This window comes from Bos indicus x Bos taurus, chromosome 19, assembly GCF_003369695.1.
Source record: "Bos indicus x Bos taurus breed Angus x Brahman F1 hybrid chromosome 19, Bos_hybrid_MaternalHap_v2.0, whole genome shotgun sequence".
Taxonomy (NCBI): Eukaryota; Metazoa; Chordata; class Mammalia; order Artiodactyla; family Bovidae; genus Bos; species Bos indicus x Bos taurus.
This window is the reverse complement of record NC_040094.1, coordinates 54,941,836-54,959,580: the sequence shown is the minus strand read 5'-3', so window position 1 is coordinate 54,959,580 and position 17,745 is coordinate 54,941,836. Positions and strand designations below refer to the sequence as shown.

Genomic DNA, 17,745 nt, shown 5'->3' with positions numbered 1-17,745 from the left:
GCTCACAGGGCGGGCTCTGGGGTGGGGCTCACCGGCCCTCTGGTTTTACACACAGGCCAGGAGGCGAAGCGACGTGCCCACCAGGAAGGAGTAAGGCAACCACCCCCGAAACGAGCCAGGGCACTCGCACGACGAGGGCGGCCTCGGCCTCTAGGGGATTAGAGGCGGGCGTGCATTGATCGCTGGTGTAGACTCAGCCTCTCTGCGCGCCCGCGCCCGGCCGGCTGTCGGGAACTCGGGCCGGCTCCTCGAGCGCTTCCTGGAAACGTGCTCCCGGGCGAGGAGCCACTCGGTGGCTGCAGCCCCGGGCCGCCTCGCCCGAGGGCCGGGCTGGGCACCGCGGCGCCCGCGGGCAGCCGCCCCCGCAGGGCCGCCCTGGGCGCTGGTCGGCCTCGGGGGATCCGGCGCGCCGCGGGGCGGGTGGGAGGCGGGAGGGAGCTGGCGCGCTGCCGCGGGCGGGGACCCGCCGGGGAAGCCGTGGGGCGAGATGTCAGCAGCTGAGCTGCGAGCCCGCCTCCCTTCCCGGTAACCTCGCGGCCACCCCGAGGGAGGTGGTGCCGCGCCGGGAGGGGGCGGGGCCGGCCGCCGTCACGCCCCCCGAGGTTGCTGGTCAGCCTGGGCCCCTGGAGGGCTTGGGGTGCGTCTTCCCTGCAGGAAGAGAGCCCCCCCTCCCAGCTGCTTTCCAACCAGAACCCCTGGGCACCCTTTCAAGCACAGAGTATTTATTGGGCACCTACTAAGGGGGAGTCCCTGGGTGCAGCCCACTGGGATGGCAGGCTGTTTCTTCTCCAGGAAATGTTCCAGAGTTTGTAGATTGATTTACTTGTAAACCATAGGCACCGTATTGCTAGGTTTATACATTATGTACCCACAAAGGTTGCAATTTTCAAAGGATGAGATAAAGAGTAGAAATAGAAAGGTTTTGTTTCTTTCCATATGTCAGTGGCTTGTCTTGCATCCACCCCCGCTTCAGAGACCTAAGTTCAGTGGCTGCCTCCGAGCTGGACCTGAAGTTGGAGAGAACACCCCGATGTCACCCTTATCTTCCCACTGGGATCCGTATCATCTTGCCCCTCCAGGTCCAAGGGTGAGCTGTCTTTGGGGGCCCTGGATCCCACTTCAGCAGAGGGTAGCAAATGGCATGCTAGTATACTGGGGGTGCCCTGAAGTCTGGGTTCAAATTCATATCTGCTGCTTTCTGGCTCAGTGACCTCAGGCCTCTCTGAGCCGCAGGGTCCTCTTCTGTAAACTTGAGGGAACAGTATCTCCCGCTGCCTAGCAGAATACCTGGGTGCAGGCTGCCCCCTGATTTGGCTCTGCTGTGATTGGGTAACCGTTCCCTTCTCCAGGAGATCTTCCTGACCCAGGGATCAAACCCTAGTCTCCTGCATTACAGGCAGATTCTTTGCAGTCTTAGCCACCAAGAAAGGCCATGGGTATCCCTGAGCCACCCTGAATGGTACAGCAATTAGAAACACATCCCAAGGGACCAGGCAGGTCATATAGATCCAGACAGAATGAATTTATTGTGTGTCTAGCTTCCTGGTGGCTCAGATGGTAAAGAATCTGCCTGCAATGCTGGAGACCTGGGTTAGATCCCTGGATTGAGATGATCTCCTGGAGAAGGGAATGTCTACCCACTCCAGTATTCTTGCCTGGAGAATTCCATAGACAGAAGAGCTTGGCAGGCTACAGCCCATGGGGTCAAAAAGAGTCGGACATAACTGAGCGACTAACACTTTTAACTTAGGGTATGGTGAAGGGTGGGCTTCCCTGGTGGCTCAGATGGTAAAGAATCCGCCTGCAAAGCGGGAGACCTGGGTTCGATTCCTGGGGTGGAAAGATCCCCTGGAGAAGGGAACGGCTACTCACTCCAGTTATGGAGAATTCCGTGGACTGTGTAGAGTCCCAAAGAGTCGGACACAACTTTCACTTTCACGGTGAAAGGTGACATTATTATTAATTACAGTAAAATCTGTGTCACCAAACTGAGGGGCTTCAAGGGAGAGGAAGAGTTCAAGGAGGAGTCTATGAAAGAGAAGAGGGAGGGATCAGAGTCAGTTAGTCAGTCAACAAACACAGAGTCTCGGCTCTGTGCCCAGCACTGTTCTGGGCAATGGACTATCAGGGTGCTCATTCAGCAGCCTGGGATCCCTGGGAGCCCAGGGTTTCCCCATTGGGGAGCATCAGAGTCACCTTCAGGCCAGGCCTGAGGGGCCCCCAGGAGCTGGGGTGGCGGGGTGCAGCCAGGCCCAGAGCTGAGGTGTGGTCCCCTTGGGCGGAGAGTGACTCAGGCCCCTCCCAACCTCCCCACCGCCTGGGTTTGGTTTGTTTAAGAACAAATTAGTCACGGAGCAGGCAGCTTTCCCGAAAATAAAATGAGAATCCCCAGGAAACAGGGAAAATTGAAGGCAGGCGGGTGAGTCAGCACGTGCTGGCCCCAGGGTTCCACTTTCCAAAAGGCTGGCCCTCTTCCCCCTGACCCCCTCCGGCCCCGCCCTGAGCCCGCTCTGGGGACACTGACTTTCACCTCCCCACGTTCTCTGCCCCTACGAGGCTCCCCTTTGTCTTTCTCCTTTCCCCTTACTTTCCTCCCCCAACTCTCCTCTCCTGCTCCACTGCCCGGCCTCTCTCCCGCCGAGGCTGTGGCCTCACGCATGCGCACTCACTCATTGAGCGCCGGCCCTCCTTCCCGGGCCGGGGTTTGCATCGTCAATTCGTTCCATCCGTATGTACGTATGTACGGCTCACCTGCCAGTCCGGGTGCTGCGGGAGGGAGGGAAGACAAGCCGAGAAAGAGAAAGCCTCCCCGGTCCCTGAGCTTTGTGGGGAAGGGAGACTCCTGCTAGAAGACCTTCGAGGATGTTCCCAGTCTCCCCATCCTTCCACCTCCCCCGGCACCTCCCTTCACTCCCTCCGCTGGGACACCCAGAGCTGGGCCCCCAGCAGATTGCCTGAGGACTTGATTCTGAGCTCTCTGTCCCTGCCTCCCTCCCAATTAGGGCCCAGGGACATCAGAGCCCAGGGCCGAGGGCCGAGGGAGTGCCTGGGGAGGGACGACCAAGTCGGCAGAAGAGCCAGGGGAAGCAGTCCTTACCCACTGTCCCTCCAGGTGCTGCCCACGTCAGGGGTGATGGGAAGCTGGGCTGTGTTTAGAATCTGAGGGAGGGGCTGATGGCCACCTGTTCCGTGTCTCCCCATCCTCAGGCTCCTATGGGAGGAGGCCAGGCCTCAGCTCTGGGCAGGACTCTGGCAGGCCCCCCCCACAACCTCAGCCCCTGGGGAAAGCAGGGAAGGTTCCAGGCTGCAGGCCTCTCAGGACAGTGCCAACCTCCTGTGGCCTGGGGTCCGTCTGGCCGGAGCAGGTGAGCTCCTTCCATTAAGACAAGCCCCTGAAGGGCTAGGGGGTCTGTGGCTCCCCACATGGCCAGGGCCCTTTAGTTCAGTCTCCTCCCTCCCAGACGGAATCTGTGCGGGACCCCTGGGGCCAAGTCTTCCCAGACCCCTCTAACTAACTAGCCCCTCAGGAGCAGAGAGGCAGCCCCAGGCCCGGGTCATCGGGCTGGGCTGGGGTCTCCTGGCTCTCTGGTCACCATCCAGTCTCTGTCTGCCGCTCTCTATGCTATGAATAATTTAGTTGTTCAAATTACAGTAAAGAGCTATTCAGTCTCCCTTCCCAAATCTGATACAAGACGCCTTGGTTCCTTCCAAGGAAAGTCCCTTTCCCAGTGAAACTGAGCCTTGTGGGCAGGGATCTCTCCCTCCCCACAATCATTCACCAATATTGAACAGTGACAGCAGATAGATTTTTTTTTTTCCAATCTCAGCTGTAAAAAAAAGTGAATCGTAGCCTAAGACGCCAGTTCCTGGGAGCAGGAGAATGTGACTGTCCTGAGGGGCAAGGCAGGTGCACTCTGGGAGGAGCCTTGGGGGGGCAAATGTTGACCCCAAGTCACAAGTGCAGGCCCCTGGAGGGGATCCGACATGCAAGGAGCACTGCAGGAGCCTGGGAGGAAGGAGCATGGGTGAGACCAACAGGATGGTGCAAGACTGCGTGTGTGCACGTGTGCGCATGTGCAGGCATATACATGAAAGTGTGCAGCATATATGTGTGCCTGTTGTCCTCATGGCTGTGCATTGCATGTGCACAGGTGGGCACGTGTGCATTCCTGTGCACACATGTGTGCATTACGTACACAATGTGTGTGCACCTGTGTGGGTGTGGGTGTGTTCTTGGAGTGTGTGGCTGGGACTGGATGGGGGCTAGGAGTGCTCAGATGACTCTAGAGCTGTCAAGTGACTCTCAGTCTCTGGCGGGGGCAGGCATTTCCAGAGCCCAGAGAATTGGGTGAGGAATCCAGCAGCCCAGTCAGGTGACTTGCAGGCAGGCAGGGGAGGGGCTCTAGGAAGTTCAGAGAGAGGGAGGGAACAGTGGGAAAGGCCATGGGTGGGGACCTTGGCTGGGAGATGCTGTGAAGAGTGAGGCAACATCCAGGGGCTTGAGGGTTCCTGGTTCCCCGGCCAAGAATGGCAGGAGGTGGGGCTCCCCTGCCTGATGGAACCCACTGGGTGTGGGCCCAGGGGAGAGGGCTGGAGCCACCGCCCTGGGGATGGAGGCCTCTCGGATCCTGGGGTGGAGGGGGTGGCTGCAGCCCAGGGGGCAGGGCAGGGGGCTGTGGAGGAGCTAGGAGGGCTGAGGTCGCAGGCTCCCGCTTCTTGGAGTTGTGCCAAAGCTGGAGGAGCGGGAGCCTCTGAAGTCAGGCCAGGAGGCAGCAGGAATCCCCGCCTCCAGCCGGCTCTCCCCTGGTCCAACTGGAGGAATGGGTTCTCCTGCAGCCCTGTCGCAGGAATGGACCTGCATCTCCCACGACTCACCCCCGCCCAGCCCCCTTGCCTGCAGCCTGTACCTGACTTTCCACCACCTCCTACCTGGGCCAGCCCAGCGGGTGCCTTCCATGTCTGTCCTCCGGAATGGGGACGCCCAGCACAAACAGCGACATTAAAGGGCTCAGAGGGTGAGGGTGGAGACCCCTCCTCACTGCACTTCTTTCTCTCATCTCCACCCCTGCCTCTGAGACTGCCCCTGACTTTGGGGAATCCAGAAATGACTGAGGATCAGGGGTTTCTAGAATCACTCGAACTGGTCCCAAATACTCCCAGGGGTGCTCCTAGAGGAGCTCGTCCTTAGGCAGCTGCCCAGGGGCCCTGCCTCTGGGGGGGGAACTCGGAGACAAATGCACAAAGGCAGCTTCTTGAAGAAGCTTGTTTGCAGGTCTGTGTGGGGTGAGGGAGGAGAGGGAAATCACAACCCACGTCAGTATTCTGCCTGGAAGATCCCACGGACAGAGGAGCCTGGCGGGCTACAGTCCATGGGGTCGCAAAGAGTCGGACACGACTGAGCGGCTAACAGGCCACAGGCAGGTGTGGTGAGGAGAGAGCCCTGGACTCCATCTCGCCTGCATACTCCAGTGAAGGGCTGGCCCCCGCCCTCCCACTGGCACGCAAAGGAGACATGCCCGCCGCCCCCCAGGCTCATGGGCTTACCACATTTCCCACCCAAGCCTAGTCTTGCAGCCCACCCAGTCACGTTGGGATAGGAGAGGGCGCCATCTCCCCCCGACTAGATGGTGTGCTCCATAGATGCCCAGGGTCCCCTGAGAGTCCCCCATGGTCCCAGCTTCCTGGGGGGCGCCTTGAACATTGATTCCCTTCTGCCCGCATTTGAAGGTCATGTGTCCTCGGCACCCCCAGCCTGATGTGGGCCCACCCCAGGCCCCCGGGACGGTCCTCTCTCTGCTCTGTGACTGAGCAGGAGTGCAGAGAGGTGGAGGGCACAGCCCCCTGGGCCTCACTGGGGCCCCCTGGAATCAGGACAGCAGCTTCCAGTACCCTCCCTATCGCCCTCTCCCTGAGCCCCAAGCCCCAGTCTTGGCTTCCTGGGAGAGGAAGGCATAGTCAAGCTCCACAGAAGGGAGGAGGGAGTTCTGATTTCCAAGCCCTCCCACGGCCAGCTCCTTGCTTCCTAGTAGTAGGAATAGGGAACTCTGTCCCCTCTCCTTCCTCTCCTCCCCCTCCCCAGCAGGCTTGTGCAGGGTGGTGTCCAGCCGCCCTCAGCTCTTGTCCTCTCCTGGGTGGGCATCGACGAGCTTTGTTGGGATGCAGTGGGCAGTTCCTCTCTGCAGCCTCTCTCCTCCTCCGACCGCTGCCAACCTGCAGCCTCACCAAGCTCCACCCCATCCGCAGTGGGCTTCTCCCAGGGTCCAGAAGGTTTTACTCTCTTTCACCCCCTGGCCTGCGAACATGTTTTCTTGAGGTCAGGGGTCAGCAAACTTTTTTCTGAAAAAGGCCAGGGGTCCCTATTTGATTCTCTGCTCCTGTAACCTGAAAGCAGCCGTAGAGATTTAACAAACCAATGCCTGTGGCTGTGTTCTAATAAAACTTTGTTGATGGACATTGAAATCTGAATTTCATATACTTTTCACATGTTCTGAAATAATATTCTTTTGGTTTGTTTTTTTGACGGTTTAAAAATGTAGAAACCATTTGTTTGTGGGCTGAACCAAAACAGGCGGCAGGTTGAATTTGGCCCGTGGGCTATGGTTTGCTGTCCCCGTTCTTGGCTGTGCCCCCCTCTTGGGCCACAGCCGACATCCCTTCCCTGACCAGGGGGACCAGCCTGTGGGACATACCCACAATGCCCTGCCCTGCTTCTTTCCTTATAGCCCAGCACCAGAGCTGGCACACGTTAGGTGCTCAATAAGTGTTTGACAAGTGTGCTTCCTACGCATTGTCTTTCCTCTCTCTCTTTTTTTCTTCCCCAAACTTTTAACTTTTTATTTTGTGTTGGGGTATAGCCTGTTGACAATGTTGTGGTAGTTTTAGGTGATGTCTCTCTCTTTAAAAAAAAAAACAAAACTTATTTATTTGGCTGCCTCAGTCTTGGTTGCGGCATGAGGGATCTAGTTCCCCGACCAGGAGTTGAGCCCAGGCCCCCTGCACTGGGACCGCTGAATCTTAGCCACTGGACTAGCGGGGAAGTCCCCACATTGTCTCTTTTGATCTTCACAACATGTGAGCGAAGCATAGCTATTATCTTCATTTTATAGACAAGGCAACCGAAGCCCAGAGAGGTTAAGTAACCTGCCCGGGGTCACCCAGCGAGCTGGGACAGGAGGAGGAACTGAGCCCACACGCTGCTTCCTGGGTGGCTGGGCAGCACTGACCTGGCCCTGGGCCTCTGTCCTGAAGCTTGGCCTCTAGAAGGTGTGGCCTGGTTGCTCCAGGCGTAGCTGGGAAGCCCAGGCTGCCTTTCATCCTTGGTATCAAGCTTGCTTGGCAGTGATGGAGGTTCCCATCAGCCCCTGCCCTTATGGTAGCATTCCTGTGACTCAATTCTGGGCTTCCTTCTCAGGGATAGACCCAGGGAGATGGATCCCTCATTCCACAGTCCCCTGTCGCCCCTCCTCAGCCTCCCGTCTGAACCCCCAAGAACACAGCCTGTAACAGCTGTCCTCCCTGCCCCCCAGCTGTGGACATGTCCCTACTGGCCACGGCCTTTATTTAGCCCTCATTCCAATCCTTCTTGCCAAGTGTTAGCCTCCCCATATGTCAGAGGAGGACGATTACCCTGACACCTTCCCAGTCCCGTCATCAGCCTGGGAATTGGGGCGCGCTCCTGGGCGGGCCAGGCTGGATAAACATGTGGTCCAGCTGTGGCCTCCCTTCCCATCATGGGAGTCTCGGGAGGTTTGTGAGGTTGGAGGCAGGAAGGTACGGGCCCCTCCTCTGGACTTGCAGGCCCTGACCCCAGGACCACTGCTGCTCAGCTCGCCCTTCTAGCTCTTTCCCACAGAACATCCTGGCTTCAGGGATTACCATCACCTCGGCCAGAGTTCATCGGAAGTTCCCCGACCCCCCCCTCCCCTGGAGAGAGACAAGGAGGAGAGAGATGGGTTCCTCCAGCGGGGCTGGAGGAGGAGAAGGCTGGGATTCTGGTGACGGGTGCGGCGAGGCAGCAGGGTCTCAGGACAGGTCAGACTGTGGGTAGCCACCGTGTGTGTCCCACAGTGCACATCACGGCTCTGGGGGTTAGTGAGATGACAATGTCACCATCAGACCTTGTGGGTTTTCATCCAGAGGCTTGAGGAAGCAATGCCAACCCCAGGGAGATGGATGGCTCTGCTGGGGAGGGGAAGTAAGTGCAGATGGAGGGGCTGGGAAGCTGGGCAGAGGAACTCCGAGGAGCTAGATTCCTTAGAAGAAGGAGGCCCAAAGCTCTCTTCCAGCTCTCCCCTTCTTCTTCCCCATAACTACAGCCTGAAATGCCCAGAGAAAAAACATGGCTGTGCTGCCCACCACCCACCCTGGGGACCTCACTCTACTGCAAAACATCCCTCTGCTATCATCCGAGCTGAGGGTCATCTGCCAGCTGCCACCAGGAAGATGGGGATGAGGTTCCTAGGCCAGAGCAGGAGCAAAGGTTGAACACTTATGGAGAAACAAAGCAAGGAGGTGGGGGAAGAGAGAGGGAAGGAGGTAGGGATAGAGTGGAAGAGAGAGGGGGAAATGGAAGGAAATAAAGAAGGATGAAAGCAGAGGGGAAGTAAGGAGAGAGAAGGAGAGGGGCCGTGAGCAACCTCCCCACTTTGCCGTGGTCCCAGGAGGTCCTGGGGCTCAGAGGCCCCTAGGTGAGTATGTGCTTATTTATTTGCTCTTCAGAGGTATTTATCCCACGTGTGCTGATTTATCTCCTGGCTCTGGCCCCGGGTCCAGCCAAGATTGGCAGCCCAGAGCCTGCAGGCCTGGTTGCCACAGCAACACCTCTTTGTTAGGCACCAGCATCTGAAAATGTCAGACTGTTTCCAGCGGGTCAGATCTGGTTCCCTCCCTTCTCTCCCCTTCTCCTTTTTCAATTCCAGTTGCCTCTGCCCAAGTTGCAAACTTCCTCTGTCTCCATGGGGATGGAGGAGGGCTGTCTCTCTTTTTCCGTCCCAAACATCTGTCTCTATAAACAGTTGTTCGGGGCACCTCCTCCTTCTCCTGGGCCTGGGCTTTGGGGAGGAAGTGCTTTGTTTATCTGGAGGGGGTCGGTTTCCTTGCTCCTCCGGGGCTGGCCGGTGTGGGATGGCTGTAGCCGTGGACTCTAGGAGCCCTAGGCGGGTGGCCAGTGCCTGCTGCTCCTCTGCGGCCAGTGTCTGATGGGAAGGGTGGCTGCTCTGCACAGTTGTCTGGTAGACCTTGGCTCTGCTTTGCTAACTGGGCTGCCTTAGACAGGTTACTTAACCTCTCTGAGCCTCTGTTTCCTCCTCTGTAAAGTGGGGAAGCTAACAGTTCTTCCCTGAAAGAAATGAAAATCTCAAGCTGGGGAGGAGGTCGCTGGATCCAAGCTCTTTAGTCTGCAAAAGAAGGACCTGGGTTTCAGACAGAGGTCCTGATGGACTGAAAGAAGCCTGGGCTTGCACCATGGGTAGAATTCCATCCCTGTGCCAATCAGCCTCTCAACATTCTCCTCAACATATCCAGGGGTGACGACATCACCAAGTGTCAGGTGCAGTCCCTCGAGCTCTCTCCAGAAGGCCCTTGTATTTCATGGTCCCGGGGATTCTTCCTGGAAGTTACTACTATCATCAGCCCCAGCCAGGAGAATGTTGAGAGGCTGATTGGCACAGGGATGGAATTCTACCCATGGTGCAAGCCCAGGCTTCTTTCAGTCCATCAGGACCTCTGTCTGAAAACCCAGGTCCTTCTTTTGCAGACTAAAGAGCTTGGATCCAGCGACCTCCTCCCCAGCTTGAGATTTTCATTTCTTTCAGGGAAGAAGGTGGGGAGAGCGAAGAAGTTAATGGGGTTGTGCTGAGATCCAGGGGCCAGAATGCAAGCTGTATGGGCGAGGAGTCAGGCACAGGGACTCCGATGACTCAGACCCGCTTTCCCCAGCTGGTGGAAATGCGAACTGGGCTGCAGGCAAGGACACAGGCCTGGCCCAGACTCAGCCCCAGCTCAGCCACCTCGGAGAGCCTGTCCTGGGCCCACGTGGCCTAAAGCGCCAGCGTCACTCCCACGGGGCTCACCAACCTCACTCCCAGCTCCAGGTCCTGAGCTTTTTCTTAGGTGGTCCACAGAATGAGATCAATTACACTGCTTCTTCCCAGATGGTGCAGTGGTAAAGAATCCTCCTGCCAGTGCAGGAGGCACAAGAGACACGGGTTCAACCCCTGGGTCAGGAAGATCCCTGGAGAAGGGAATGGCAACCCATTCTAGTATTCTTGCCTGGAAAATTCCATGGACAGAGGAGACTGGCAGGCTACAGTCCATAGGGTTGAGAAGAGTCAGACATGACTGAGCACACACACACACACAAACACACTGCTTTTAGTTGATCAGAGGAGAGACCTCATAAACAACCAAAGCAATGGCTGAGTGACAGCTCGGGCTTCGGAGCAGGAAGAGCTGGGTTTGAATCCAGCTCCATTCATGGCTGGTGGACCTCGGGCGAGTAAACCTTTCTGAGACTCTGTTATCTCATCTGTAAAACGGATAGCAGAACAGTACCTGCTGGAGGGGATGCTGACAAAGTGCTGGGGGCTTAGTTTGGGGAGTGGCTGCAGAAATGAAGAGGACATTTCTGCTGTGATTATCAGGAAGACAGGAGGCTGTGCTCCTCTCTCCCATGGTGGCCTGTGCCTGGGAGACTAGATACTTAGGGATTTGGGTGCAGTGTGAGCAGAAGCAAGAGCATGGTGGGAGCAGCAGGGCTGGGGTGGTGGCGGCAGGGGTCGCTGGCTGGGGGTAGGAGAGCCGCGACCAAGAACCTGTCCTTGGAAGTTGGGAGGCAGGACCCCATTGGAGCTGAGGATCCAGCCCCCAGTGCAAGCTCCATCGTCCCATTAGGCTTCACATAGAAAACACAGATTGAAAGGTAACATTATGAAGAATTTCAAGGGGACTCAGAGCGCTAAACCCCAAACATGGGGCTTTGTTTTAGGTGTGGGCCCCGTGTGACAGCCTGCCCCTGAGAATGTAATGTGACTGACTGCTGTTGCCTGGGATGTCTTTCAAGAGACTGAATAGAATGAGCTAAAGCACAGATGCCAGGAAGAAGGGAGAACTGATACTCAGATTCACCCTCCAGCGAACTGATGTCCCAGACATCACGGATGCCTAGCGGTTTTTCGGCCCTCCAGGTGGGGCGAGAGGGAAGAGCTTGGGGTGCTAGGCCCGGGCCAGGTGCGGTTAGGTGGGGACCCCACCCCACCCCCATGGCTGGCACTACAGGCCAGAAGCATCTGAGAAGGTGCATAAAAAGCATCCGATGTGAAGTCCCTTTCCTGACATTGATGTTGCCTCTGTAAGACATGCCCTTCTTGGACTCCCCTGATGGTCTGGTGGTTAAGACTCCACACTGCCAATGCAGGGGGCATGGGTTTGGTCCCCGGGGCAGGGAAGTTCTGCATATCTTGTGGTGAGGCACCGTTCTTTTTAGGGCAACGCAAGCCGCCCAAGTATTTCAGGGGAAACAGGCATCATGTTTGCAACTTACTCTCACATAGCTGATGGGGGACATGAGGCGAGAAGGAGAAAGAACATGATAACACAAATGTGGCATAATAATGTGAACGTTTGGGGCATTTGGCTGAAAGGTATACAGGAGTTTTTTGTCGTATTTTTGAAACTTTTCTGTAAGCCTGAGTTATTTCAAAATAAAAAGTTCGGGTTTTCTGTTTTGTTTTGAAAGGCATTTTACAACTGTTACTGTCGGGGTTTGGGGGAGAGGGGAGAAATAGCCCATCCTGCTGGGGGCAGGTTGGTCCTGCCTGGAGGACCCCGGGCTGGGCCGGAGGCACCTCGGCCGTGGGACAGGGCAGCACTGCTTAGCAGTGCCAGCACCCCCCACACACTCCTGCCACCATCGGGCTCCAGCTTTCCGGCCTTGTGGCCAGTCTTTCCCTTTGGGGGGCCGGTGACTCAGCCACGGCTTCCATGTGGCAGGAAGTGGGCACAGTGACTCACGGGTGGCTCTGCCCTGTCCCTCCTGGAGGCTGGGATAGCAGCTGAGGCTCCAGGACAGGGATGGCCCCCAATGAGGGGGGGTCTGCACCCAATGGTGATGCGCCCAGGGAGTGCTGCTCTGCAGGCTGGACCTGGAGCACTCCCCCGGCCGGATCCTCCGAGGACTGGCCAAATGAGCCCTCTGTGAGCTCTGCCCGCAGCTGTGGTATTGTGTGGCCATCTGTGAGCCTGTGGGACACTCCTTATGGACTCCCCACTGTCTGCAAAGCCGGCGGCTGCTGTCCAAGTGTCTGACCTTACAGGTTGCCCAGAACCAGGTCCCTGGGCCAGGGGCCTTGTTAGTATCCAGGAGTCATGCAGACACTCGGCTGTCTAGGTCCCTAGGGCCCAGCCCTTCCAGCCTGGAAAGGCTCAAGCCCCCTGGCATTTTCCACTTGCCTCCAAGATCTGTGCTGGGAGCCTGTCTACTCTCTGATTGGTGGGTTCAAAACCAAAATAGTTAGTGAAGGAAGATTGCTTCAGGGCCCAGGCTGTGTCTTCCCTTGGAGACGCCCTGACCTCTCCAGCTTTTCTTCTCACTTAGGGCTGTGATTACTCACTTCAGTTAAGGTGTGATCACATTTATGGGGGTGAAAGTGACCCAGCACTTGCACATCCACTGTCTCGTGTATCTTCATAACACAGAGGAAAACCGAGGCTCAGAGATGTTAAGGAGCTGCCGGAGGCCACACAGCACCAAGTCTGGATCTGAACTGGGGTCTTCCTGACTCTAGTGTCCACCGTGTCTTTATCACTCCTTGAGATGAGCTGTGCATTCTCCTTGACTGTTGGTGGTCTTTCATGTGTCCACACTTGTCTACCAGCTGCAAGATGAATCAGGAGGCATGGCCTGGAGGAGGGCCATTTTCTGAAACCTCCTTGCACGCTGCACACCCTGACACATGGGTGCTCGGGCACGGCTTCAGGCGGGCGAGCGTCTGATAGAGGGTGACTCTGGCCCCGTGCCAGTCCACCGTCTCAAACCCACCCCCACCCCCACCCCACACCTGTTCCTCTCACCTCCTCGGTGGATGAGAGATCCCAGGCTGCCTGTTGCTGGTGCCACCTCCAGGCTGATTTCTCTGCAGCTTCCTTATCTGTTCCTGAGGGTCCCTCTCCTGTGTGTTTCCCTTTGTTCCTCTCTCTCTTTTATTTAAAAAAAAAAACACAAAATTATGTGGCTGCACGGGATCTTTGTTGCAACACAAAGGATCTTTAGTTGCGGCATATGAACTCTTAGTTGAGGCGAGTGGGATCCAGTCGGGATTGAACCCGGGCCCCCCGCATTGAGAGTATGAAGTCTTAGCCCCTGGACCACCAGGGAAGTCCATCCTCTTTCTGCCTTTTGATTTCCCACTCTGCTGCTTCTTTCCTGCCTTCCCTTTTTTACTTTCCCCTATTTTTTGTTTGTTTTGCTGTTTCTTCATTTGTTGGGTTTTCTTCCTTTTTTTCCCCTTCTGTTTTCTCTCCTTCCCTTGCTCCACCTCCTTCTCTGCATTGTCAGCAGACTTGTCATCCTCCAATGGCCAGTTGGCCAGCGTTGGCTTCCCCAGGGACACCCCTACTCAAGGGCCCTGTCTTGGCTTTGTGAGGTCACTTCCCACTTCTTTGGTGCAAACCTAAGGGAGACCCCTGGGAAGTGCTCCCAGCCAGTTGGAAAAGGAGCTGGTCCAGCCTTCTGGGGGTGAGCCAGCCTCTGCTGGAGCAGTCCTGTCCTGCCCCATCGCCGCTCCCCACAGTCCCCCGGTTCCTTTGGGGATTATGGGATGAGCTCTTGGGACTGCTGGAGGAAATGGTGCTCTGAGTACCTGGCACTCAGAGGAGCACTGTTTCCTCTTTCTTTGTACTGTGTTGAAATCAGCCTCCTGGAAACTTCCCGTGTCCTCTTATCTGGGGGAAGCCATCTCCCCAGGATCATCAACTAGCTGGTGAAGCTCATCGTCTTCCCCCTCACAGATTGAGTTTTCCTCTCCCCCCAACCCAGGCCTCTCAGTTCTAGGGCCCCTGGAGCATCTGATTCAGGACTATTTATTCAGTCCTTTTCGACTTCATCTGTCTCTTTCATCTTGTTGTTCTGGCCTGTCATCATGTCTGAACCCAGGTGAATGGGATTATCCCCCTGAATTTTGTTTTATTTAAAAATCTGGTCATTTCCCTTCATGGTCTTCATTCCAGTCACGGATGAAAATGTTCAACAAGAAGGCCAGAGATTTGTGGCACATCTGTAAAGACTTACCTTCAGATGGGCATTGTTTACTAATGGATTGCTTTTTTTGGTTTTGTTTTTTGTTTGGTTTGTTTGTTTTTAGCTGAGCAGCATGCAGGATCTTAGTTCCCTAACCAGGGATCAAACCTATGTCCCCTGCATTGGGAACAAGGAGTCTTAACCACCAGACCGTCAGGTAAGTCCCATGCAATTGCTTTTTTTTTTTTCCTTTTTAGCCGTGTCTCCCTGCAGCATGTGGAACTTCGCTGACCAGGGATCAAATTCACACTCCCTCTGTGAAAGCACAAAGTTTTAACCACTAGACCAACAGGGAAGTCCTATACTTTCTGTTTTGTTTTTAGTAACTGTTTCTACCTGCTACAACCTAACCATGCTATTTTCAGGCCTACTTTTTCCTTTTTTAAAATTTAATTAAATTAATTATTTTTGGCTGTGCTGGACATTCGTTGCTTTGTATGGGCTTTCTCTAGTTATGATGAGCAGGGGTTACTCTTCACTGCGGTATGCCAGCTTCTCATCATGGTGGCTTCGTACCGTGGAGCACAGGCTCTAGGCTCTTGGACTTCACTAGTTGCGGCTCGCAGGCTCTAGAGCTCGGAGTAGTTGTGGCACGCAGGCTTAGTTGCTCTGCGGCATGTAGAATCTTCTCGGGCCAGGGATTGAACCCATGTACGCTACCCTGGCAGGCGTGTGCCACTGTGCCACCAGATGTTCTCATGGAATCAAGCTATTCTATATCTATAGCAACTTTTTTTTTTTTTTTTTCTCCTGGCCACGCTGCATGGCTTGCAGGATCTTATTTCCCCGACCAGGGATAGAACCTGTGCCCCCTGCAATGGAAGTGGGGAGTCTAACCACTGAACTTCCAGGGAACAGGGAATTCCCTATCCGTAGTATTTCTATGATCTGACAATCTTGTCAAAGAAATGAGGACTTACTTGGCCTGAGTTGTTAACAGTTAGGTTTAACATTTTTTTATCCTTGAAAAAAGGATAGTCAATACTCATTGTATTGAGATTCCAAAATACAGATAGAAGACAAGAATTGTAAAACATTCTAAATCCCCCTAGGCCAAGATAAGCCCTTCAAACATTTTGGTATATATTTCTACAAGTTTCTAAAAACGTCTAAAAATACATATGTCAAAAATTCATAAAATTCCATCATGCCTAAATGCTCTTTTATTATCTGCTTCTTTAAATTACTAATATTTTGTGAATATCTTCACATATGAATAAGTATACAGCTAAACCGTTTTGATTGGCTATATAGTATTCCATTATAAACTGTTTTGATTGGCTAGATAGTATTCCATTATGAACTGTCTTGATTGGCTGACAGCTCACTTGGTAAAGAATGTGCCTGCAATGCAGGAGATCCCGGTTCAATTCCTGGGTTGGGAAGATCCACTGGAGAAGGGATAGGCTACCCACTCCAGTATTCTTGGCCTTCCCTTGTGGCTCAGCTGGTAAAGAATCCACCTGCAATGGGAGAGACCTGGGTTCAGTCCCTGGGTTGGGAAGATCCCCCAGAGAAGGGTAAGGCTACCCACTGCAGTATTCTGGCCTGGAGAATTCCATGGACTGTATAGACCATGGGGTCACAAAGAGTCGGACAGGACTAAGTGACTTTCTATTCTATTCTCTAAGGACACGTATTCAACAGATTCTACATTATTAGGGTCTGGTTGTTTGCCTTTATACACATTGCTACATAGACCTATTAACTACGTGTCTGGTTCCTTCCCTGAAACAAGTTCAGATCTTTTTTTTTTTTTTTTTTATGTGGCTGTGCCTGGTCTGGGTTGCAGCATGCAGGATCTTCAATTCTTTAGTTGTGACATGTGGGATCTAGTTCCCCAACCGGGGATGGAACTCCGGCCCCTTGCACTGGGAGCTCAGTCTTAGCCACTGGACCACCAGGGAAGTCCCAAGTTTAGATCTTATATTCTGCCTTTTTAAAGTACTCTTTGAATCCCCATACTGTTTATCTGTCCTTCTCATGTGAATCTGTTTCCATTATAATGGTTATAAATACCATCTCCCTGCTTGTAGCCGCCAAATCCTTTAGTCCACTCCAATTGAACGCCTAATACTGTAGCTTATACTTAGAGACACTCCGTAAATATTTGTTGACTAAGGGCATGAATAAATGAATCTATTTAATGATTCATTCCAGAGTTTTGCTGGTGATTAACATCATACCCGCTGGTTTCCAGTTCTCCAAGTCTGGTTTCTGCTCCAGCGGGGCATGGTTTGCCCATCTTCCGGTCTCCCTCTGGAGCTCAGGGGTGACAGAAAGTGCATTGCTGCCCAGCCAGGGGTGCGAGCTCCCCCACCTCCCCCGGCCCCAGACAGTGGCCTTGCCCTGGGCTGACACCAGTTGATTCAGAAACTCCCTGCCCACTCTCAGGGTCTCCTTTCCTATCTGGGACTGGAGTTCCCTCTTAGCCTCACTCTGCTTTCCTTTCTTTTAAATCTGATGGAGGAGCAGGTAAACTTAGAGCAGGTCTGAATGGCCTTGGGAGACCATCTGGGGAATGGAGGAGGGTGTGCCTGCCCTGAGTAAGAAAGGTGCAGAAGGCACTGCTCTTCAGGGCTTGGGTGAGATGGACAGGCTTTGGGATCGGAGGTAGGTGCTCAGTCAAGACGGCTTCTCTCTCTTCTTCCTTCATTTGACACAATTCAGCCTTTCCCCTAAGGTTCTTCTCTCCCTTCTGTCTTCTTCCCTCCCTCTTCTCTCATCTTTTTGACATATGACCTCAGCTTCCTAGAAGTGCTTGCTTTTTTTTTTTTTTTTGACTGCACCACGTGGCTAATCCCCCAACCAGGGGACCAGGGATAGAACCCCAGGCCCCAGAAGTGAAAGCAACGAGTCCTAACCACTGGACAGCCAGGGAATTTACTAGAAGTGCTTTATTTAGTAGTCCCACCCACCAACACTGTTTTACATAGAGCTCTTTTGTGATTAGATTGTCTGATCTGTGGATTTTTTTTTTTCCTAGTTCATTGTTTTCCTTGACCCATTTTCACTCCTAGACCTATAACTTTTTTGGGCCAGAGTTTCCCTGAAGTTTTTGGAAAAACATCCCCTAAAGTGTAGAGAACCCATCTGACAATCCCCAGTGTCTCTTTCCTTAGCTATCATTAACTCATAGGAAATCACCCTAAAGAGACCCCACAATGAAATTCCTATCCTGGAACTCAAACACATCAGGCTCTTCCCCGGGATAAAGACCAGCATCATTCCCACCGCCACTGTGATCCGTCAGCTCAGCCAAGGATTAACTATTTTAAAAAAGTTTTATTTGTGGCTCTGCTGGGTCTTTGCTGCTTTGCGTGGGCTTTCTCTAGTCGCAGCTACTCAGTCCTTGAGTGCTACTCACTCAGTGGGTGCTACTCTCTAATTGTGGTACGCAGGCTTCTCACTGTGGTGGCTTCTCTTGTTGCTGAGCACGGGCTCTGGGCACG

At 54.3% G+C, this 17,745-nt stretch overlaps 1 long non-coding RNA gene across 1 annotated transcript; it reads right to left on the bottom strand.

Annotated features, from left to right (window-relative positions):
* Window positions 1–653: 653 nt before the first annotated feature.
* LOC113878388 lies at window positions 654–3,298 on the bottom strand. The gene is made up of 3 exons (XR_003506976.1): window positions 2,670–3,298; window positions 1,873–2,028; window positions 654–1,007 (listed from the first exon to the last, which is right to left on the bottom strand). It is a non-coding gene; the product is annotated as an uncharacterized LOC113878388 (long non-coding RNA).
* Window positions 3,299–17,745: the final 14,447 nt, after the last annotated feature.